This window comes from Xyrauchen texanus, chromosome 6 (assembly GCF_025860055.1).
Source record: "Xyrauchen texanus isolate HMW12.3.18 chromosome 6, RBS_HiC_50CHRs, whole genome shotgun sequence".
Taxonomy (NCBI): Eukaryota; Metazoa; Chordata; class Actinopteri; order Cypriniformes; family Catostomidae; genus Xyrauchen; species Xyrauchen texanus.
Genome location: NC_068281.1, coordinates 42,519,371 through 42,543,979, shown reverse-complemented (window position 1 = coordinate 42,543,979; position 24,609 = coordinate 42,519,371). Strand labels below are relative to the sequence as shown.

General features: G+C 39.4%; 1 protein-coding gene and 1 long non-coding RNA gene across 2 annotated transcripts in view; one reads left to right on the top strand and one right to left on the bottom strand.

Annotated features, from left to right (window-relative positions):
- The window catches only part of LOC127645727 (zinc finger protein 420-like), a 451,613-nt gene that overhangs the window by 210,942 nt on the left and 216,062 nt on the right, over positions 1–24,609 (top strand). The window lies entirely within an intron of this gene.
- On the bottom strand, positions 8,864–11,317 carry LOC127644831 (uncharacterized). Its single transcript, XR_007970728.1, has 3 exons — positions 11,226–11,317; positions 10,428–10,640; positions 8,864–10,205 (listed from the first exon to the last, which is right to left on the bottom strand). It is a non-coding gene; the product is annotated as an uncharacterized LOC127644831 (long non-coding RNA).

Sequence of the window (24,609 nt, the reverse complement as noted above, 5' to 3'; positions counted from 1 at the left end):
TTATATGGGGTGCCAACTTCACTGAGGTTTTTTTTTTACCTGTGTAGAAACTGCAATCATGTTGCTTTTTAAACTATGGCAGTATTGTTAGAAACACACAGCAATAATTAAATGAAAAGGTTTTATATTATTTGCTACCTTTACTCCTAGAATTTTTTGTCATCCTGACTGCCCATGTTAGCTGTGTTTTGTGCCAAGTCGTACCAATATCCAAGATCTCAAGTTGCTGGCTAACATTTGATGTTTAGAAAATAAATATTAGAAAATTAATTGATTTTGATTGAAAGTAATTTAATAATTGTCACATAAAAATACTTACTCATGCAGGAGGTGATGTCCCAACATCAGTGTAAAGCAGACCTGGGCAACTTACGGCTCCTGCCCCACACATGGTTTAATGTGGTCCATGACTCATTTATCCTAAAAGTGTTTTGTTCTGTCACAAAGCCGTAAGCTGACACAAATACCTCCTTCTTTAAAACACATGAATGCAAGCCATTTCCTTCTCAACAAAATGATGGTTGGAAAACTGAATAAAATGAACACTTTCAAACAGCCAAAGACACACCTACGACCCATGCTTGCTGATTTTCTCGCTCGACAACGGCGACTTTGGCACCAGTGTTGCCAACTATTTCTCTGGTGAATAAGGCCCTGAGAATTGAACATGGGAAACACCAGGTTGTTGTCAAAACAAAACAATATTTGGAGTAAATTTTATTGGGCTAATAATGATTATAAGAAATTGTGCAGCATGTGTTATGAATCAACCTCTTCATGATGACTAATCTTTGCAACCTCTTGGAATCTAGGAAGTTAGGAATTAAGTCAGACAGAAATTCAAGGTGAATACATTGACTGTTTTTGATTATTACGCTTCTATTCCTGCGGCAATTGTGATTTCCAACATCTCATCACAAACAGTTAAAAATTTTGCTCACTTTGGCTATCCTTTGGAAATCATCTCTGAAGATTTTAGATTATTTGTCAGCTATTGACCGGGTAGGGAAGGAGGTATTGCCTCAAGTGAAGGAGTTCAAGTACCTCGGGGTCTTGTTCATGAGTGAGGAGACAATGGAGCGGGAGGTTGGCCGGAGAATCGGGGCAGTGGGGGCGGTATTGCACTCACTGTATCGTACCATTGTCACAAAAAGAGAGCAGAGTCAGAAGGCAAAGCTCTCGATCTACCGGTCAATTTTCGTTCCTACCCTCATCTATGGTCATGAAGGCTGGGTCATGAAGGCTGGGTGCCGTTTCAGGCACGTCCAGCTGGGAGGAGGCATCGGAAAAGACCCAGGACTAGGTGGAGAGATTACATGTCCACACTGGCATGGGAACGCCTTTGGGTCTACAATGAAAAGACTACCAGTCACTGCTTATCACAATATTTGCAAGTTGTATGAAACTTGACAAAATAAAAATATAATCTGGTTATGAGCAAGCAGTATGCGGCCGAACCAGATGATATTAGTAAACCCTGCAACCGCTGACTATGAACGGAAGTCCTAATTTCTTCAGTTGCTGATTGCTCAATTGGAAAAATTTTTGTCTCAGATTGCACCCTGCTGTGTTTAGAAGTGTTGTCAAATATGGAGAAAAGGAAATCATATAGTTGGCACTTTAATGTATCCCTTTTGCAAAATCCTGAATTCCAACAAATGTTAAAGGCTGAAATCAATATCTATGTGGAGACCAACTGGTCCTCAGTATCCTCTGTGGGCATGGCTTGGGAGGCACTTAAGGTGGTTCTTAGGGGCTGGATCATACATTATACCACATTCACCAAAAAATCCAAAGCGCAAGAATTCATGGAATTGGAAGGGAATATTAAAAGTGCAAAGGCAGAGCTGAAGCACCAAATGTCGTCTAATGGCCTCAGAGATTTGATCCGATTGAAATACAGATATAAAACTATTTTTTCAAGGAAGGTGGAGTTTTGGCTATTCAGGGAAAGACAGTTATACTTTGAGTCGGAGAACAATGCAGGAAAACTTCTTGCTAGATATATAAAACAGAGAGAGTCTTTTTCTACCATTGCCTCAGTGAAATCTGCTGGTGGTGAAATATTTACCTCAGCCATTTATATTAACAGTGCCTTTAAAGAATTTGATCATGATCTTTATAGTTCCACATCTTCTTCTACTGAAGAGGGTATTAGAAACTCTGTGGAACCACTAGAATTTCCTAAACTGACGGCCGCTGTTATCTCACTTGATGCTGAAAAGGTGTTTCATATGGTAGAATGGGATTATCTTTTTAGGATTTTGGAAATTTTCGGGTTCTGGTTCGGTGGGTTGGGGATCTCATCGCTGCTTTTTGCAGATGATGTTGTCTTCATGTCATCATCGGTCCGTGACCTTCAGCTGTCACTGGATCGCTTGGTAGTCGAGTGTGAAGCAGCTGGGATGAGGATTAGCACCTCTAAATCTGAGGCCATGGTTCTCAGCAGGAAACCGATGGAGTGCGTGCTCCAGGTAGGGAAGGAGGTATTGCCCCAAGTGAAGGAGTTCAAGTACCTCGGGGTCTTGTTCACGAGTGAGGGGACAATGGAACGGGAGGTTGGCCGGAGAATCGGGGCAGCGGGGGCGGTATTGCACTCGCTCTATCGCACCGTTGTCGCGAAAAGAGAGCTGAGCCGAAAGGCAAAGCTCTCGATCTACCGGTCAATATTTTTTCCTACCCTCACCTATGGTCATGAAGGCTGGGTCATGACTGAAAGAACTAGGTCACGAGTACAAGCGGCCGAAATGGGCTTCCTCAGAAGGGTGGCGGGCTTCTCCCTTAGAGATAGGGTGAGGAGCTCAGTTATCCGTGAGGAGCTCGGAGTAGAGCCGCTGCTCCTTTGCGTCGAAAGGTGTCAGTTGAGGTGGTTTGGGCATCTGGTAAGGATGCCCCCTGGCCGCCTCCCTAGGGAGGTGTTTCAGGCACGTCCAGCTGGGAGGAGGCCTCGGGGAAGACCCAGGATTAGGTGGAGAGATTACATCTCCACACTGGCCTTGGAACGCCTCGGGGTCCCCCAGTCAGAGCTGGTTAATGTGGCTCGGGATAGGGAAGTTTGGGGCCCCCTGCTGGAGCAGCTGCCCCCGCGACCCGACTTCGGATAAGCGGTTGAAGATGGATGGATGGATGGATGGACGGGTTCGGGAATAATTTTATTGGGTGGATTAAGTTACTTTATAGACACCCGGTAACAGCGGGTTAAAATTAACGAATGGATTCATTTTAGATTATTTTACTCTGGATGCCCTATTTACCCCTTATTGTTCTGTCTGGCCCTGGAACCATTAGCAGCTGCGATAAGAATGGAAGATGATTTTCCAGGGGTGGTGGCGGGAGGTGTAGCGCATAAGCTTTTGCTGTACATAGATGGCATTTTATTATTTGTCTGCGACCCTACAAGATCCACAGAATTATTCATCCCGTTCTCAGGATATAATAAACAGTCACACATTATACATACATTTCTGCATATACATGGTGAAATTATTTATTTTTCACATATCCCAGTTAAGCTGGGGTCAGAGTGCAGGGTCAGCCATGATACAGCACCCCTGGAGCAGATAGGTTCAAGGGCCTTGCTCAAGGGCCCAACAGTGGTGTCTTGGTGGTGTTGGGGCTTGAACCCCTGACCTTCTGGTCAGTAACCCAGAGCCTTAACCACTGAGCCACCACTGCCCTGATGATATCGAGATATCGAGCTGGAGGCTTTTATTCTTGAGGTTTAATTGAATTATACTAATTTTCATCTTCTCCATCAACTGATTTAAAGCCTGCCTGCATTCATGTATCCACTTTAAATGAGCCATTTGAGACTGGACTATTGTTGAATGCCAAATTCTGTTTCTTGATTGTGATATACTCTTCAATACATACATTTTGTGGATTCATGTATTTGTTGCAAATTATAATCACTTAATTTCTAAAGAACTGTGTGTGCATGTGTAATACTATTTTTATTTTTATAATGAATGTTGAATAATCCCTCCTTTAATCCATGTAATTGTTGAGAGTATTTTAGATGCCATAAAGATGATTATAGCCTAGCTTTGGTTATACATGGTTAATAGGGTGGTGGCATTTCCTACAACAATGGGATATTGTATAAATTAAGGAGTCTGGGCCTTTTTTTTTGTGGCAGATTTTCTCCATACCACACGGCGATCCTGATTCACCTCTGCAGTGAGAAAAGGTGGTTTATAAAGAGGAACAACACCCAGTGTAACCACTGACGTTTACTGACATACTATTACAAAAATGAAATGTGTTAAAGAAGAGTTTAAAGAGGAGAGTGAAGACATCAGTATTACAGAATCATGCAGATTGAAACATGAAGATACTGAAAAACAAAGAGGTTGGTGTTCATTCTTGATTCTCAATCTTCATAATGATACAGTTAACAAAGCTGCATACAGTTCACCAGATCTTGCAGCTGTAATTATAAAATCAGAGAAGCAGTAAAATTACAGTTAAAGAGACAAATAATACCAGAATCAACATATGACAGAGAGGATGATCTTCAGCCAGTCAAAGATCGCATTAAGTAGATTCTTGTCCTTTGCTTACTGGCATTAAATAGTGGTTCGATTGTATTTCTTTTTTCACATGTGTCTCAATTTTCTATGTTCATTTTAGACTTGACTGAAGTAAAAGAAGAAAGTCAAGAACTGAATGACATGGAGGAGAAACACCATGATCATAAATGTGATCGATTCATGACTGGTGAAGAACCTTTAAGTGGCTCAAAGACTGAAATTCATTTTTCAACGAAAAGAACTCGAGGAGCAAGAGCCAAAATTTCTTTCACCTGCCATAAGTGTGGAAAGATTTTGGCACTTAAAGCAAATCTTCTGCGTCATATGAGAATTCACACCGGAGAGAAACCCTTCACCTGCTCTCAGTGTGGAAAGACTTCTGCACATAAAGCAAATCTTAAGCGTCACATGAAAATTCACACTGGAGAAAAGCCATACCACTGTACTTCATGTGGAAGAGTTTCAGCCAATCAAGCAATCTCAAAATTCATCTGCACTATCATTCTGGATTGAAACCATTTAATTGTGATCAGTGCAGCAAGAAATTTACACTGGCATCACAGCTAAAGTTACACCTGGCAAATCATTCTAATGAGAAACCTCACGTGTGTTCGTTTTGTGGAAAGAGTTTCAATACATTAACACATCTGAAAACACATGTAAGAGTACATACTGGAGAGAAGCCATACCTCTGTACTTCATGTGGGAAGAGTTTCAGCCACTCAAGTAATCTAAGGACTCATTTAAAAAAGCGTTGTCCAAAACCGTCATATGAGCAATGTTAACTTCAGGGCCAAAATGTATTAAATGTAATCAAATGTCAGTCAGTTCACTAGATCTGGTTGCTGTCGACTGAAATTAATGCAATCATTAGAAAATAGAAACTGAACAAGTGAGAGGACAGAAGTGCGTAAGTTGAGGCTCAGATTTTGAAATACTTTGTTTTAATTGACAATGAGCTCTTGTGTTACATGACAGCAAGAAGAGCCTTTCTTCAGGAGCGAAGTGCGTAATTACTGTTGTGGACTCTCTGCTATGTACAGTGCCTTATAAAAGTATTCAGACCCCTGACCAATTCTCTCATATTACCAAATTACAAATAGTACACTGAAAATTCATTCTGATTGATATTTTATTTTAAAACACTGAAATTCAAAATCAATTATTATACGTTAACATTATATTTTTGATGGGAAATATTTGTATGAAATTCAACCCCCACACGGTAACATTTGATCGAGCCACCTTTTGCTGCAATAACTGCTTTAAGTCTTCTGGGGTACATACAGTGGATATAAAAAGTCTACACACCCCTGTTAAAATGCCAGGTTCTTGTGATGTAAAAGAATGAGACAAAGATAAATCATGTCAGAACTTTTTCCACCTTTAATGTGACCTATAACGTGAACAATTCAATTGGAAAAACAAACTAAAATCTTTGAGGGGGAAAAATAAAAAAAAACTCCCAATAACCTGGTTGCATAAGTGTGCACACCTGTAAACGAATACTTTGTTGAAGTACCTTTTGATTTTATTACAGCACTCAGTCTTTTTGGGTAGGAGTCTATTAGCATGACACATCTTGACGTGGCAATATTTGCCCACTCTTCTTTGCAAAAGCGCTCCAAATCTGTCAGATTGCGAGGACATCTCCTGTGCACAGCCCTCTTCAGATAACCCCACAGATGTTCAATTGGATTCAGGTCTGGGCTCTGGCTGGGCCATTCCAAAATGTTAATGTTCTTCTGGTAAAGCCATGCTTTTGTGGATTTGGATGTGTGCTTTGGGTCGTTGTCATGCTGAAAGGTGAACGTCCTCTTCATCTTCAGCTTTCTAACGGATGCCTGAAGGTTTTGTGCCAAAATTGCCTGGTATTTGGAACGGTTCATAATTCCCTCCACCCTGAATAAGGCCCCAGTTCCAGTTGAAGAACAGCCCCAAAGCATGATGCTGCCACCACCATGCTTCACTGTGGGTATGGTGTTCTTTGGGTGATGTGCAGTGTTGTTTTTGCTCCAAACATACCTTTTGGAATTATGGCCAAAAAGTTCAACCTTGGTTTCATCAGACCATAACACATTTTCCCACGTGCTTTTAGGAGACTTGATGTTTGTTTTTGCAAACTTCAGCCAGGCTTGGATGTTTTTCTTTGTAAGAAAAGGCTTCCGTTTTGCCACCCTACCCCATAGCCCATTCATATGAAGAATACGGGAGATGTAGCACACAGCCAGTACTTGCCAGAAATTCCTGCAGTTCCTTTAATGTTTCTGTAGGCCTCTTGGAAGCCTCCCTGACCAGTTTTCTTCTCGTCTTTTCATCAATTGTGGAGGGATGTCCAGTTCTTGGTAATGTCTCTGTTGTGCCATATTTTCTCCACTTGATGATGACTATCTTCACTGTGTTCCATGATATGTTTGCTAATGCTTTGGAAATTCTTTTGTACCCTTCTCCTAACTGATATCTTTCAACAATGAGATCCTCTGATGCTTTGGAAACTCTCTGCGGACCATGGCTTTTGCTCTGAGATGCAACAAAGAAAATGTAAGGAAAATCCTTCTTCTTCTTTCTTTTAATGGCGGTTGGCAAACAACTTTTAAGTGTGCATTACCGCCACCTTCTGATATGGAGTGTGGATCACAATAGCCTTTCCTCACTACCCTTAAACTAAATATATAAATACCTACATACATCCATAATAAAACCAATAAATAACTTCATAAATATCTAATAACATTATTAATATTCATACATTTTCATTATTAATAAATACAATTTTCTAAGGAAACTAAACTCATATCCTTCTACTAAGCCCCGTATTACTCAAAAACACAAATATCGCTCTATACCCTACATGCCCTGAATTCATTTGTAATAGTTCCTTCATTTCAAATCTAATTTTTTCTTTCCTATACCAGTCTTTCAGCCTCATCCTTTCCTCCTTATACTTATGACAATTAATAATTACATGTTCTACTGTTTCGTTAATATTACAGACCTCACACATCACAGTTTCATGCTTCCCTATTAATTTAAGCGTACTATTCAATCCAGTATGCCCAAATCTCATTCTTGAAATAATGTCCTCTTCCCTTTTATTCCTACTATTTTCTCTCATACCTCCTACTCTCTTCTGGATACTGTAGTACATTCTTGCTTTTGTTTCTATATCCCACTCCACTTGCCACTTCTTTCTCATTTCTTCTTTGATTATGCTTTTAACTTCCGCCTTACTATAACTTATTACCATATCTATCTCTGTTTTTTATTGGCATATTTGTCTGCCATTTCATTTCCTTCTACTCCTATATGGGCTGGAATCCAGATGAATTTTACTACTACTCCTACTCTATTAATTCTATAAACAGCTTGGGCTATTTCCAACAAAATATCCTGTCTTGCTTCTGATTTCATGTTCTTAATACTGGTTAACGCACTACTTGAATCTGACCCTATTAACACTTCCCTTGACCTACTATTTTCAACCCACTCAAGGGCTAAGAGAATGGCCAGCATTTCTCCTGTATACACTGACATTTTATCACTTACTCTCTTATTTAACATAACATTCACTTCTGGTATAATGAACGCAGCTCCTACTCTATTATCTTCTGTTTTTGATGCATCTGTATGTATCTTAACAAACATAGAATACTTCTCCTCTATGTATCTACTAACCTGACTCCTATCAATACTATTCTCTTTTTCCACTCTAAAAGGTGCAAATCTACCTCTAACTCCCCTAATATCTAAGGTGGAACATTAGATAATGGCACAGTTGGACTTACCGTCATATCTCCTATCCCTATCTCATCGACTGCATACCTTATTATCCAACCAAAGCTCTTAATCTGTCGTCTTTCCCTTTCTTGACATGGTTGTAACACCTTCTGAGTCAGGTGTCTTTCCTTATGCCCTTTTAAATTTGCCCAGTACGTTAATGCTATCTGATTTCTTCTAATCTCCAATGGCATCTCATTCATTTCTACTTGTAATGCCGCTACTGGGGTTGTTTTAAAAGCACCACAACAGAGTCTCAACGCCTGACTTTGAATAACATCCAACTTTTTTAGTAAAGTTCTTGAAGCAGACTGGTAAACTGTACATCCATAATCAATAGCTGCCCTAATTAATCCAATATAAACTATTTTCAATGAGGTCCTATTTGCTCCCCACTCTCTACCCCTCAAACATCTTGTCATGCTAATAGACTCCTACCCAAAAAGACTGAGTGCTGTAATAAAATCAAAAGGTACTTCAACAAAGTATTCGTTTACAGGTGTGCACACTTATGCAACCAGGTTATTGGGAGTTTTTTTTTTTATTTTTCCCCCTCAAAGATTTTAGTTTGTTTTTCCAATTGAATTGTTCATGTTATAGGTCACATTAAAGGTGGAAACATTTCTGACATGATTTATCTTTGTCTCATTCTTTTACATCACAAGAACCTGGCATTTTAACAGGGGTGTGTAGACTTTTTATATCCACTGTATGTACCCCAGAAGACTTAATGCAGTTATTGCAGCAAAAGGTGGCTCGATCAAATGTTACCGTGTGGGGGTTGAATTTCATACAAATATTTCCCATCAAAAATATAATGTTAACGTATAATAATTGATTTTGAATTTCAGTGTTTTAAAATAATATATCAATCAGAATGAATTTTCAGTGTACCATTTGTAATTCGGTAATATGAGAGAATTGGTCAGGGGACTGAATACTTTTATAAGGCACTGTACATAGCAGAGAGTCCACAACAGTAATTACGCACTTCGCTCCTGAAGAAAGGCTCTTCTTGCTGTCATGTAACACAAGAGCTCATTGTCAATTAAAACAAAGTATTTCAAAATCTGAGCCTCAACTTACGCACTTCTGTCCTCTCACTTGTTCAGTTTCTATTTTCTAATGATTGCATTAATTTCAGTCGACAGCAACCAGATCTAGTGAACTGACTGACATTTGATTACATTTAATACATTTTGGCCCTGAAGTTAACATTGCTCATATGACGGTTTTGGACAACGCTTTTTTAAATGAGTCCTTAGATTACTTGAGTGGCTGAAACTCTTCCCACATGAAGTACAGAGGTATGGCTTCTCTCCAGTATGTACTCTTACATGTGTTTTCAGGTGTGTTAATGTATTGAAACTCTTTCCACAAATCGAACACACGTGAGGTTTCTCATTAGAATGATTTGCCAGGTGTAACTTTAGCTGTGATGCCAGTGTAAATTTCTTGCTGCACTGATCACAGTTAAATGGTTTCAATCCAGAATGATAGTGCAGATGAATTTTGAGATTGCTTGATTGGCTGAAACTCTTCCACATGAAGTACAGTGGTATGGCTTTTCTCCAGTGTGAATTTTCATGTGACGCTTAAGATTTGCTTTATGTGCAAAACTCTTGCCACACTGAGAGCAGGTGAAAGGCTTCTCTCCAGTGTGAATTATCATGTGACGCAGAAGATCTGCTTTATGTGCCAAACTCTTTCCACACTTATGGCAGGTGAAAGAATTTTTGGCTCTTGCTCCTCGAGTTCTTTTCGTTGAAAAATGAATTTCAGTCTTTGAGCCACTTAAAGGTTCTTCACCAGTCATGAATCAATCACATTTATGATCATGGTGTTTCTCCTCCATGTCATTCAGTTCTTGACTTTCTTCTTTTACTTCAGTCAAGTCTAAAATGAATAGTAAATTGAGACACATGTGAAAAAAGAAATACAATCGAACCACTATTTAATGCCAGTAAGCAAAGGACAAGAATCTACTTAATGCGATCTTTGACTGGCTGAAGATCATTTTATATGATTTTATAATTACAGCTGCAAGATCTGGTGAACTGTATGCAGCTTTGTTAACTGTATCATTATGAAGATTGAGAATCAAGAATGAACACCAACCTCTTTGTTTTTCAGTATCTTCATGTTTCAATCTGCATGATTCTGTAATACTGATGTCTTCACTCTCCTCTTTAAACTCTTCTTTAACACATTTCATTTTTGTAATAGTATGTCAGTAAACGTCAGTGGTTACACTGGGTGTTGTTCCTCTTTATAAACCACCTTTTCTCACTGCAGAGGTGAATCAGGATCGCCGTGTGGTATGGAGAAAATCTGCCCAAAAAAAAAGGCCCAGATTCCTTAATTTATACAATATCCCATTGTTGTAGGAAATGCCACCACCCTATTAACCATGTATAACCAAAGCTAGGCTATAATCATCTTTATGGCATCTAAAATACTCTCAACAATTACATGGATTAAAGGAGGGATTATTCAACATTCATTATAAAACACACAGTCCTTTAGAATTTAAGTGATTATAATTTGCAACAAATACATGAATCCACAAAATTGATGTATTGAAGATTACGTCACAATCAAGAAACAGAATTTGGCATTCAACAGTAGTCCAGTCTCAAATGGCTCATTTAAAGTGGATACATGAATGCAGGCAGGCTTTAAATCAGTTGATGGAGAAGATGAAAATTAGTATAATTCAATTAATCCTCAAGAATAAAAGCCTCCAGCTGGCCAGTCATACACAAAAAACAACATAATTCAAATTTAACAAACATCAAAAGCGGTTTCAAACAATCCTGCATCAAATAAACACTTCCATTATACAGCACAGTTACTCAAAATCTGGAAAAACAGATTCAGATGTACTAATATCAACATTTTAAACTATCAACTTACATAAGGGCTGAACAAAATAACTTTCTTCAATCAGGACTTTAGATGGATTGACAAAATCAACATACAACAATACTTGCTTGTGCATCTTCTTCGCTCTTCTTTCTAGACAACTCTGTGAAATACTCTGTTTATTGCCCTATGGAGGCATGGATGAGTATTGCACCCAAGAGAAAAAGAAAAACATTTACAGGCTTGATACAGTAACTCAAGGCTCTTTCACATTGTAAAGAAGTTGCTGCTGCTGGCAATGACGAAGATGGATCGAGTGAAAAACCCAAGTGCAGTTTTATTAAATAAATGTGAAACCAAAACCCTAACTATAAATGAGAACTAAACTAGACATAAAAATGAACGACTAAAACATGGCTAAATATAAACGTGGCTTGACAAACTAGACTTGGCATGGTTTAAACAAAGTTACACTCACAAACAATACTTGACAAGAGACAATGGAAAACATGAGGGCTTATATACACAGACATGGGTAACAAGACAACCAATGACAGGCATGACAAGGCATGGAGCATGGGATCAAGGCAGAGCCCGTGGGGGGTGGGGCCATGAGAGGCTCGAGGGGTGGAGCCATTGGGGCTGAGGACCAAGGTGCAACAGTAGGGATGGAGGTCCACTGTGGAACAGAGGTGGGCCAGGACCAATTAGCAGAGGCTTGCTTGTGACAAGGCATGGACTGGAGCTGACTCTGGCATGGCCGCAACATGGAAATCGGGCTTGGCGGCCATGATGTGGCGCAAAGTTGTGGAAGGTAGAGCCATGGGAGGCTCGAAACTAAGAGTCCTGAATGACTTGGAAAAGACCTCAGTGGTCGTGAACATGGGCAGGGACTTTGAAATGACCTCCGGGGTCGTGTACATGAGCAGAGACTTGGAAACGACCTCTGTGGTCCTTTACATGGGCAGGGATTTGGAAACTACCTCTGTGGTCCTTTACATGAGCAGGGATTTGGAAACTACCTCTGTGGTCCTTTACATGGGCAGGGACTTTGAAACAAATGCCCTCCTCCAGTCCAAAGTTGGCAACGCTGGCTCGTCAACCATGACGTGGTCTTCCGCCTCCCCCACAGTGAACCTAAATCAGTAATCCGCAGGGCAAAGTCAATATAACGAGCCAGGCTGTGGGAACTGCGACCGACAGGCATCAAAGTGGGGATTGGCTCTTACGGTCCTTGAGAGCCACCTCATTAAAATCCACCTGGTATGCCAGATTGCAGAAGTCCTCCACATAATCCTCCAGGGGACAATTCCTCTGACATAGGTGGAGGAGCTGTACTGCTGGTTTCATTATGGTGGTCAAGTATTCTGTAACGAAGTTGCTACTGCCAGCAATGACGAAGAAGATGACAAAGGAGTGAAGAACACTAGTGCAGATTTATTAAATAAATGTGAAACCAAAACCCTAACTATAAATGAGAAATAACTAGACATAAACATGACTAAAACATGGCTAAACATAAACATGGCTTGACATAAGCTAGACTTGGCATTGTTTAAACAAAACAATAAAGTTACACTTACAAACAATCCTTGACAAGAAACCGTGGCAAACATGAGGGCTTATATACACAGACATGGGTAACAAGACAACCAATGAACAGACAGAACTATAAAACAAGATAACAAGACTAATAACCTAAAACCATTGACAAACTAGAACTAATAACAAAGTAATCAAACAATGTACCAATGAAAACAAGACACATGAACATGGAGGGAAACATGAAATCACATGACAAGAACCAGGAACTAGACTTTTCAGAATTAAAGACAAGAAAACATGAACCAACAGAATAAACATGAACACACATTAAACACAGAGCACGTTTCTGCCATTTAGAGTAAAACATTTTTTTTTACAAATAGCCTATTAGTGACTGGCTTGCAAATTAATGTAAATTAATGCTGTAACTGAGAGCTAGATAGTGAGTTAAGATAGTTAACTTGTCGATGACAATAACTGGATGTAAAATATCAATATAAAAAAATATATGACATCAGGAAAAGTAAAAAGTCAATCAAATGGTAGATTGCTAGTACAACCACCCAACATCAAATGCAGCAACTCGCTAGGTGTTGTCACACCAGCACCTGACTCTCTGCCCTCTTCCTCCAGCTTGATATGGTCACCCCAGAGAGCCTGCCAACCTTGGTGAGTATAAAACCAATCAGGTGAAGTCACTACATTTTCCTTCTTGATGTGCAACAATTAGCAACGGTCATTTGTAGCATCATGGTATAACTTGAGTGAGTGGTTGAAATATTCGGTGCAAAAAGTTGCTGAATTTAGTTTTCCATGACACAGCTGAAATGGAAAATATTTCTATCATCGTTTGCTTTGATTTTTTAGATTAACACTTTTTATTGATTCACATACTTGAAACAGAAAACAAAACATATATTCATAGAATCAAATATAACCCCCATTATTCCCTTTCCCTCCCAATTCCCAACCCCACCCTGACCCTCAACAAATATATATATATTATAAATCACACACATTTAAAATGGCACAACTCTCTCCACTAGCCCCTCCCGAGAGCCCTCCAAAAAGGCCAAATAGCGGCCCCATTTTTTATAAAACGAATCGAAGTTGCCTAGCCTTCTACATGACATCCCCTTGAATGCCGCTACCCTGCCCATCTCTGTACACCACTCTTGAATGTTTGCCGATCATAACACTGGCTAGGACCCAATTTTTTATGCATTTATCCCTTATATTAATGACCGCCCGTCACCTAAAATATGAGTCTGTGGCAAAATCAAAAGTTTATTTGCAGATGATGGTGTTATGTGGAAAAAGGGAAGAAATATAGAATATATAGTGAGGAAGATGCAAGAGGCAATTGGGAAGGTAGAGAGTTGGGGAATGGAATGGGGTTTTAGGTTTTCAGTGGCAAAGACCAAAGTAATCTGTTTTTCTCAAAGGAAAAATCAAGAACAGATTTAACTTAAACTTTATGACAAAAATCTAGAGAGAGTGGAATGTTTTAAATATCTCGGGATATGGTTTGATAAAAAACTTAACTGGAAAATACATATTGAGAAAGTTGTAGAAAAATGTAAAAGAATATTGAATGTTCTTTTCAGGATTTTAAATGCTTTATTTCTCTCTTTAATTACCTTTGAGCATTCTTGTGTCCACCACGGAACGAATTTCTTTCTAATACTGCCTCCTCTTTTTATCGACTCTTTTGCTCGAGAGAGCAAAAGAGTCGATAATACTACTTATTTCTTCCACCTAAAATAATACTACTTATTTCTTCATTCAGATCTTCAACTCCCTGATTTATACAAACCTCCTTTAATTTTTCTTTGGACAATATTCTAAACTTGTTCCAATCTGCTTCCTTAAATTTCCACATACTTACTCTCTCTTTCTTTTGCATATCCCTTTCTATTCCAATTTCTATGTATATAGGATAATGATCACTCCCTATAGTACTTTCCTTATTTACTTCCCAACTACTTATCCCTACCAAAGACTGGGACACCAATGTAAGATCTATTGCAGTCTCTATACCCTTACTTAAATTTATTCTTGTACCAGACCCATCATTTAGACATACTAATTCCTTTTCATCCATTATTTCTTCTATAATTTCTCCATTTAAATCTTCTTTTTCACCCCACACCTTACTATGTGCATTAAAATCCCCGCACCAAATAATTTTTTTTCCTCTCCACTCCTCCAGTATTGATTCTAGTTGTACTCTCTCTAGTTTTTTACATGGGTTGTAGAAGTTAATCACTTTGATCTTTTCTTTCTTGTTCCACATTTCAACAACTATTACCTCTAATTCTTGTATTGTTTTTAACCTCCTATAAACTATACCCTCTTTAATTAATATTGCACATCCCCCTCCAATTCCATTTCTTCTATCTTCAACGTATGGTATTATATCCTTTAATAGTGAAATCCAGATTAGTTTTGAGCCATGTTTCCTGAATGCAAATGATATCTGGTTTCTTTCCTAGTTTATCAATATATCCCTTAAACTCATATCCATTTGCTATCAAACTTCTAGCATTCCATTGAATTACCAACATTAAGTTATGCTTTGAGAAGCTGTATCTGCGTTCCCTTCTCCATGGTAAAGATCAGCATGTATCTTTTCCCATGACAAATCTTTCATGTTTAGGAATTTAGCTGCTGCCTTAACTATGATTTTTATCTTCTCTGTTTTTGTTTTTGCTTGTTCTGAACAATTTATGACATATGCTACAAAAAGCACTATCCTATCCATTGACATTCCTGTTTTGACCCCGTTCCTTCTTTATTCGTACCAATGTCTTCATTTTCTCTTTCATTATTATATATTTTCACAGCCTCTGCATATGTTACTTTCTGATTTAATTTTACTTTTTGAACCTCAACTGCCTTTTTTCGGATTTCACAGCCCCCATATGCTGCTGTGTGGTTCCCTCCACAATTACAACACTTTATTGTAACATTACTCCCACATTCTCCATATGCATGTTCTCCTCCACATCTGTTTCCCTTTACATACATTTGCAGTATGTCCATATCGCTGACATTTATATCATCTTAATGGAGGAGGTACATATTCTCTGACATTAAAGCTCATATATCCTACCATCACTTTCATAGGAAGTACAACATCTTTAAACTGTAGCAGTACAGACTCACTATCTGTTTTTTCTCCATTTCTGAAAGCCTGCAATCGAGTGATTTCTGTGATCATTCCTCCTTTAATTACTTTCCTGAGTTCTTCCAGATTCTCTTCTACAGGAATTCCTGTTATCACTCCCTTAGTTCCTCTCTTCTCACCAATTATTTTTTTCTCCACTATTTCTTTCTTACATACTGATTGCAGTTTCATAGCTTTATTTTTCTGCTCAATATTTTTGCATTTCACCAATAGGCTCCCATCACGCAACACTTTCGCCATTTCTATTTCCCCAATCGCTTTCTTCAATCCATTTGTAAGAGTGATCGGGCTAACTGATGTAATTTCATTTCCCACTTTAAATTTAAGAATGATCTTAAACTCTTCCATCATTATCTTTTTCCTTACTTCTCGAATTTCTTCATCCTCTTCTAATGTTCTCTTCTTTGTCATCTGACTATTTCTATTTTCTTTTTTCCCTCCTCGTACTCTTTTCCCAACTCATCTGCATATCTTCATCCTCTGACAATCCACTATAGTTTGCCATTCTGATCCAGTCACAAATCAGATTATGCCATGAACCCGCAAACAAAACAAACAAACAGACAAAATAAACTTAACCCAACTAAGTAAAAAACAAAACAAAAACTTTCCTTTTCAGCAATGTCTCTGCTCGTCCTCGCTGGCAAACCACTTGCTCATCAAAGATCAGAGTCTCTGCTCAGATACAAACACACCCAGGAAAATCCTTCTAGAACAGCTGAACTTTATTTGTGATTAATCAGAGTCACTTTAAATGATGGCAGGTGTGTAATGACTTCTATTTAACATGAGTTTGAATGTGATTGGTTAATTCTGAACACAGCCACATCCCCAGTTATAAGAGGGTGTGCACACTTATGCAACCAGGTTATTGTGAGTATTTGTTTTATTTTTCCCCCTCAAATATTTCAGTTTGTTTTTTCAATTGAATTATTCACATTAAAGGTGGGAAATGTTCTGACATGATTTATCTTTATCTCATTCTTTTACATCACAAGAACCTGGCATTTTAACAGGGGTGTGTAGACTTTTTATATCCACTGTATGTATCAGCTTTTCACACAGTGACAAAGTGTTTTTGGCCCATTCTTCTCAGCAGATTTTCTTCAGGTTGGTTGGAAGACACGTTTGGACTGCAATTTTCAAATAGTGCCACATATTCTCAATTGGATTGACTCACTCCAATGCTGATTTGGCATTGTGCTTGGGATTATTGACCCGCTGAAAGGTGAATTTCCTCCCAAGCTTCAGTTTTTTAGCGGACTGAGGCAGGTTCTCTTGCAGTATTTCCCTATATTTTGCTTCATCCATTCTTCCTTCAATTCTAACAAGATGCACAGTCCCTGCTGATGAGAAGCATCCCCACAGCATGATGCCGCCGCCACCATACACCATCCTGTAGGGATGGTATGTCTTGAGGCATAGGAAGTGTTAGGTTTGCACCACACAGAGCACTTTGAGTTTTGGCCAAAAAGCTCTATCTTGGTCTCATTATGCACTTTTCTTGATATGGTTGACTGGTGCACCATTACTCCACTCCCAGCCACTGAACTCTGTAGCTCCTTCAAAGTGATTTTTGGCCTCTCTGAGGCTTCTCACAAGTCTCCTTTTTGTTAGAGCGCTTGCGAGTTTTGAGGGACGGCATTTTCTTGGCAGTGCCTGGGTGGTGTGGCGTAGCTTCCACTTCCTGATTATTGATCCATCTATGCTCACTGGGATATCCAAACATTTGGATATTATTTTGTACCCTTTTCCTATTCTATGCATTTTTATTACATTATCCTTTGTTATTAAAAAGACTACTGCATTGAACATCATATTTGTTACATTCAAAGAATACATGCTCTACAGTTTCTAAAACATCACATTCATCACACATACCATTTTCATGCTTCCCCATTATTTCAAGTGTTGAATTTTCAATCCTGTGTGTCCCAGTCTTAATCTAGAAATCATTACTTCTTCCTTTCTATACCTTCCATAAAATTTTTATTTTCCTGCTCATTTTGCAATATTATAATACCATCTCCCTGTGCTACTATTTTCCCATCTTTGTTGCCATAAATATACTAGTTTCTTTTTAATCACTGATTTTACCTCACTTCTCCCCAGGGGTACTTTAATATCCACCAAGTTTTTCTTTAATGCTTTTTTGGCTAACTTATCAGCTATTTCATTACCTGCTATCCCAATGTGTGCCGGTATCCAACAAAAGTATACTGTTATACACTCTGCTTTCAATCTGTACAATAATGTATAGATTTCCATCAGGAAATCTTCTCTGTCAGTTCTTGTATACATTATACTTTTAAGAGCTGATGATGAATCTGAACAAATTACAGTCCTAATTGGTTTAGTCTGTTCAATCCATTGTAGCCCTACTATTATAGCAATTCATTCTGTTGAATATACAGACAATTTATCAGTTATTCTAAGACTTATTTTGGTTTTAAAACTCGGAATATATACTCATATACCAACAATTTGATTAAATGGGTCTTGAGATCCATCTGTAAACATCTGTATAAAAGAGTAAACATTTTCTCTCATAAACACATTGATTTTATTACTATTATTATACCCTTCTTCTGCTTTTTCCCGGGCCTCTAATAATCTCATTTCAACAATATGTTCAGGAAAGTTCCATACAGGCACCCCATGTAGTGGCAGATTAGGGCAGATGACTTCACTCTCCAGACAACTATCCTTGACCCACTGTTCATACTTCCATCCAAAGGTATTTCCTCCATTATTTTTATATTCCCAGCGATCTTTTAAAACTGTGCGTGTGCGATGATTGTTGTCACTTCCTTCCAAGTTAACCCAATACATAAGAGTTAGTTTATCTCCCCCACTTCAATCCTGATGGCATCTAAAGGGGTTGATCTTATTGCTCCACAACAGTAAGTGCTTTAGACTGTAAATTATCCAATTTATTCAGTTCTGATTTAGATGCAGCCCCATACACTGCACACCCTTAGTCTATACTAGAACCTATTAAAGCTTGATATACATGTAACAGTGAACTCTTGCTGGCTCCCCATTCATACTTGGCTATTGAATACAATTTATTATGCCTTTACATTTGTTTTCAATTTTCTTAATATGTCTCTTCCATGTTCATTTCTCATCAAATATTAATCCTAGATACTTGAATTCTGTCACTCTTTCTAGTGGTTGATCATATAATTTCAGAATCATTTGTTCCATTTTCTTTGTAAAATCATATACTGAGTCTTTGGTACTGAAAGTTTTAATCCCCAATTTATTGACCATTCTTCAACTTCACTTATTGTTTCTTGTATTCCTTTAACTACATTTCTTAAATTCCTACCTCTTTTCCATACTGCTCCATCATCAGCATATAATGCCTTTCCAATATTTGGATTAACTATTTCATATATATCATTAATCATTAAATGAAATAAAATTGGACTGATGACACTTCCTTGTGGAGTCCCATTCATAATATCATACGGTACTGACATTTCTTCCCCTATTCTTACCTGGAATGTACGTTCAAATAGGAAATCTACTATCCAATTATACATTCTCCCTCCTATTCCAATTTAATTTAATTAAAAGTCCTTCCTTCCATAAAGTGTTGTTTGCTTTTTCAATATCAAAGAAAACTTCAACAAGATATTCTTTCATTAGAAGTGCTTTCTTTGCATCATTTTCAAATAAGATCAGAGCATCCATTGTGTTAACTATTGGTATCACTATTGCATTTTTCCAATCTTTGGGTAAAGTACTTTCATTCCATATGATTATATAAATTAAATAATGCTTTAATGGTAAGTTCTCTGGTAAGTTTTTTAACATACTGTAAGAGGTACTCCTGAAATGACCCCTCTAGTTTTATTTTATTTCTGTGCATACTACCTTTCCTTCTGCAAGTGTTTTCAATTTAAGAATCTTTTGTTTCAGCTTCTCGTCCTTGCATTTGATCATTATTCTTCTGTTACTGAGACAGGATACAGCTTTCACTATTCCTATCTCTTTCTCAATTGTTTTCGATAGTTTAATTGGATGCTTTTGTTGTTCTGATTGTTTAGAAAAAGTAACAATCGCTTTGATTTCTCTTTCTACCATCTCCTTACTGGTTTCATTTCTTATATTTATCAATTTGTTAATTGTTTGCTCACAATCAGATCCATCACCCATGCTGCTTTCCTTTTGGTGTATCTTACTTCCTGATAATGCATCTCTTGATTATTGTCGCCATCCGAAATATCTCCCCACGCCATTATCCCGACCTCCATCTTTCCCCACGAGCCCTGACCAATGATCCTTCAACAATGGGGTTTTTATCCAGAAAAAAAAAGGTTTTTATTTGCAACTTTAATGATTCACAGGTGGATGCCAATTTTAAAGTAATTGTGTCCTCGTTAGGGCAATTTATTTCATCGATGTAACCTGGCAGCTTCCACAGCACAGGGGTTGAACACTTATGCAAGCAAGATATTTCAGTCTTTTTTATATATATTTCCCAACATGAATCCAATGTCTTCTAACAATAATTGATTTTCCAGTGTTTTAAAATAAAATATCAAACAGAATGAAATTTCAGTGCACTTTGTAATTCAGTAATATGAGATAATTGGTCAGGGGTCTGAATACTTTTGCAAGGCACTCTACATGACCGGACAGACACAAATCTAACTTGATTAGGGCTGCTAGCATCACTGTGACAACTGCCCCACTGAGGTGGTTAGAGTTGCACTATGGTGACAGTGACACCAACATTTATGCATGTGGCATAAAAATATCAACATGTATTAAAGACCTTGCAGAAACTTCAAACTCCAGAAATGGTGTAATTTAGTGAGTAAAGCAAAGTATTACATCCTTAGTGACTGTTTTGTGGATCCTTCCATCTGGAATGTTTTAGCCATTGAGGTGTAGGCTACATGTATGGTGCAATAACACTCAGAAATGTTAAACCAATCAGTGTTGCCAACTATTTCTCATTGGAAAACCAAAGACTCGCTGAAATGTTGCTAAAAGTTGCTAAATCCCATGATAACGTGATTAATTGCATAAGACATCAGTGTGACGAGGAGGAGGGCGTGGCCAGTCCGCGATGATGCACGGCCAGCGCTGAATTGCCTAATCAACAGGAGAGCGATAGAGGAGGAGCCGGGGACGCCAGAGAGAGGAAGACGCACATTTACATTTACATGTACATGTATGCATTTGGCAGACGCTTTTATCCAAAGCGACTTACAGAGCACTTATTACAGGGACAATTCCCCCGGAGCAACCTGGAGTTAAGTTCCTTGCTCAAGGACACAATGGTGGTGGCTGTGGGGCTCGAACCAGCTTCCTTCTGATTACCAGATTACCAGTTATGTGCTTAGACCACTACACCACCACTCCAGAGTGAAACCAAACCAGACAGGAAGTCAGGACCTAGACACCAGGCTCCACTCCAGACATGAAACAGACAGACCGAAGAGCGCACAGCAGGGAATATAACCGAAACCCTACATTCACACAAAGACAGAAATGGGCAGATTTCACGGTCCTGTCAGACCAAAACCCAGACTGAGAGAGTGACAGGACTGTGACATAGGGGGGACTTGTGAGTATTTATCGGTTGTTACAGAGCAGTTCACAATCATTAAGCCATATCGGAAATTTATGACAAGCATCACTAAAGATCAACTGTTGATGATGATGATTTAGTATTTATGAAATATGACAATGTTTACTTTTAATTGTATATACAGGCTCTAGACTGCGACTAAAATGGTTGCAAATGCGACAAAAAATAATTGATTGCGACAATAATTGCACCGTTGCGTGCGTTCATATGCGGTTTCGTAAGATATCATCTTGTGAGTTATTGAATACATCTTTAGGTGGTGCACCAGTGTGTATCGCGCCACTTTTCACACATTCTGTTTCTGACGAGTTCGCAGTTTGAATCGGATTCACTTTCTCAGCTAATCAGCCATCAGTGAGCTCACAACTAGGAGCGCAGACATTTCAAAATAAGAGTCTCCTGTATTTCGGGCTTCTTGTTAAACCACTTTTTTTCTTCTGGTAATTATTGATTGAATTGGAGTAGCACAATAAAGTGCACTGGGATTTCATTCAATTTGTACTCTTGTAGTCTCTGTGTCTATATAATATATATATAATAAATCTAGCTTTTGACACTTAGGACAATTGAGGGACTTGTACAAAACTGTTACACAAGTTGAATCAAGTGGAGCTCAAGCAAAAACTGATGGCCTGGTGGAGCGATTAAAAAAAAAAAATTAAAAGTATTATTCATAATTTTGTGCCCGAGGATGCTAGAAATTGGGACAAATGGCTCGATCCCCGGTTATTCACAGTTCAAGAGGTCCCACAAGCCTCTACAGGGTTTTCCCCATTTGAGCTGCTGTATGGGCGGTGTGCTAGATGTCTTACGTGAAGCTTGGGAGGAGGGGCCTTCAACCAGTAAGAATAAATTCAATACGTTCTTGATCTTAGAGCAAAACTCTACACTTTGGGACAAATAACACAGGAGAATTTGCTCCAAGCTCAGGAACGTCAAAGCCGACTGTATAACGGGAACTCTGCTGCGGGAATTTGCACCAGAAGACAAAGTGCTCGTATTACTACCCACATCGGGCTCCAAATTACTCACCAAGTGGCAAGGACCATTTGAGGTCACACGACGAGTGGGGGATCTCGATTATGAGGTAAAGCAAACCGGTAGAGAGGGTGTATGTCAAATATATCACCTCAACCTCCTGTAATTATGGAGGGAGGCGGTCCCTGTGACGTTGGCTACAGTAGTTCCGGAGAGGGTGGAGCTCGGGCCGGAGGTGAATACAAAACACAATCATATCACCCGGGTCACTTGCGGACACCTCTCACCGAATCAAGTCACAGTGGTTGCCAAGCTGCAACAGGAGTTTGCAGATGTTTTTTTCCCTCTGCCAGGTCATCCAAACCTCATCTAGCACCACATTGAGACAGAGCCGGTGGTGGTGGTACGTAGCAGTCCCTACCGACTGACTGAGTGCCAAAACATTTTTTTAGAAGAATTGGATGCAATGCCCAATATGGGGGTAATAGAGGAATCCCACAGCGATTTGTCCAGCCTGGTTGTTCTGTACGTTTCTGTGTGTATTATAGAAAAGTTAACACAGTGTCTATATTTGATGCCTTCCCAATGCCTCGCGTTAATCAGTATAACGCTTTTACATTCACTTGATTTCTCTCTTCCTTTTCTGTTGCAAACGGACGCTTTGGATAGAGGGCTGGGGGCTGTACAGGTTGTGGAGGGGCAGGAGTTTCCGGTGCTGTACATTAGTCGCAAGCTCTCGCTGAGGGAGGCTAAGTACAGAACCATGAAAAGGAATGTCTCGCCATCATGTGGGCAGTTCTCACTCTCCAATACTACCTGTTGGGGTGGGCCTTCACTCTCTGCTCAGATCACTTCAATGGCTCCACCGCATGAAAGATATCAGTGCGGATTACCCAATGGTATCTGGCCCTTCAGCCGTTCAAGTTCAAGGTGGTCCACAGGCCAGGAGTGCAAAATGGCTGTTGCCGACTTCCTGTCCAGAAATTGGTTCGCTGTCCTTTTCTGCATATCGCAGCTCCGTTTTGTGGTCCGTTCTGCATAGCTCGCCGGCTCATTTTTGCCTATTGCGGCCCATTTCACGGCCGACCAACCGGCCTGCTCGGTTCTCCCGCTGGCCAGTACGCCCCAAAGGGCGTCGGCCCACCCGTAAAATGCCCGGTATTCCAGATTGCCAGTCCAGCCCTGTCAGAGACCCCAGTTATTGAACTAATTTAAATTCACCAAGAAAACGCTTAGACCTAAATGAGTCCTTTTATTACTTTCTGCTATCAAAGCAACTGCAAGCTTTTTTCTCTCTTCCAAATACAGGTTTTCAATGTTTATTGTGCACACTGTCATGTCTAGATGTGTTTTTGTTCATGTTTTGTTTTCTTTAAAATGTCTTTTATTTTGAAATTCTAGTTCCTGTTTCATGTCATGTGCTTATAAATTGAAACAAAAGACACAAACACACGCATGCTGGTCAGCTGGCCGTAAACAAACTCTCTCTCTCGTCGCACCACCGTCTGCAGTCGGCCTTTATCCCTCTCAGAGGCTTAATTAGCCTGATAAGCGACTGGGTGTGTATAATCACGACCCGGCCCCGCCCTCCACCCTGCCACACTGTTTCATGTCATGTGATTTCATTTTTCCCTCCATGTTCATGTGTCTTGTTTTCATTGTTTATTGTCTTATCAGTTCTAGTTTGTAATTGGTTTAAAGTTATTAGTATTGTGTAACACAGTTAAAGGATGGGCAAGGAGGAGGCGAGAACCGGCTTGTCAACATAAATCATAATTTAATGAGAACTTAAACCAAAAGCACAAACATAAACAAACACACACGATGGACATGCCCGTAATTCTCTCTCTCTCGAACCATCGTCACCGGCCGCCTTTATCCCTCGCGCGCCTCATCAGGCCGATTGGGGACCGGGCGCGCAATATTCCGACCCGGCCCTGCCCCACTCCGCTCCACACTCCTCCCGGCGTTATCTCAGGCCGGGGTGCCACCGGCATGACGTACATCCCCCCCCATCCCTGGGGTGGGGTGTATCTTGCGTCACGTGTGGTCATCCCCGCCTTCCTCGCCCTGGGAGGAGACAGGAGGGGAAGACAACAACAAAGAAAACA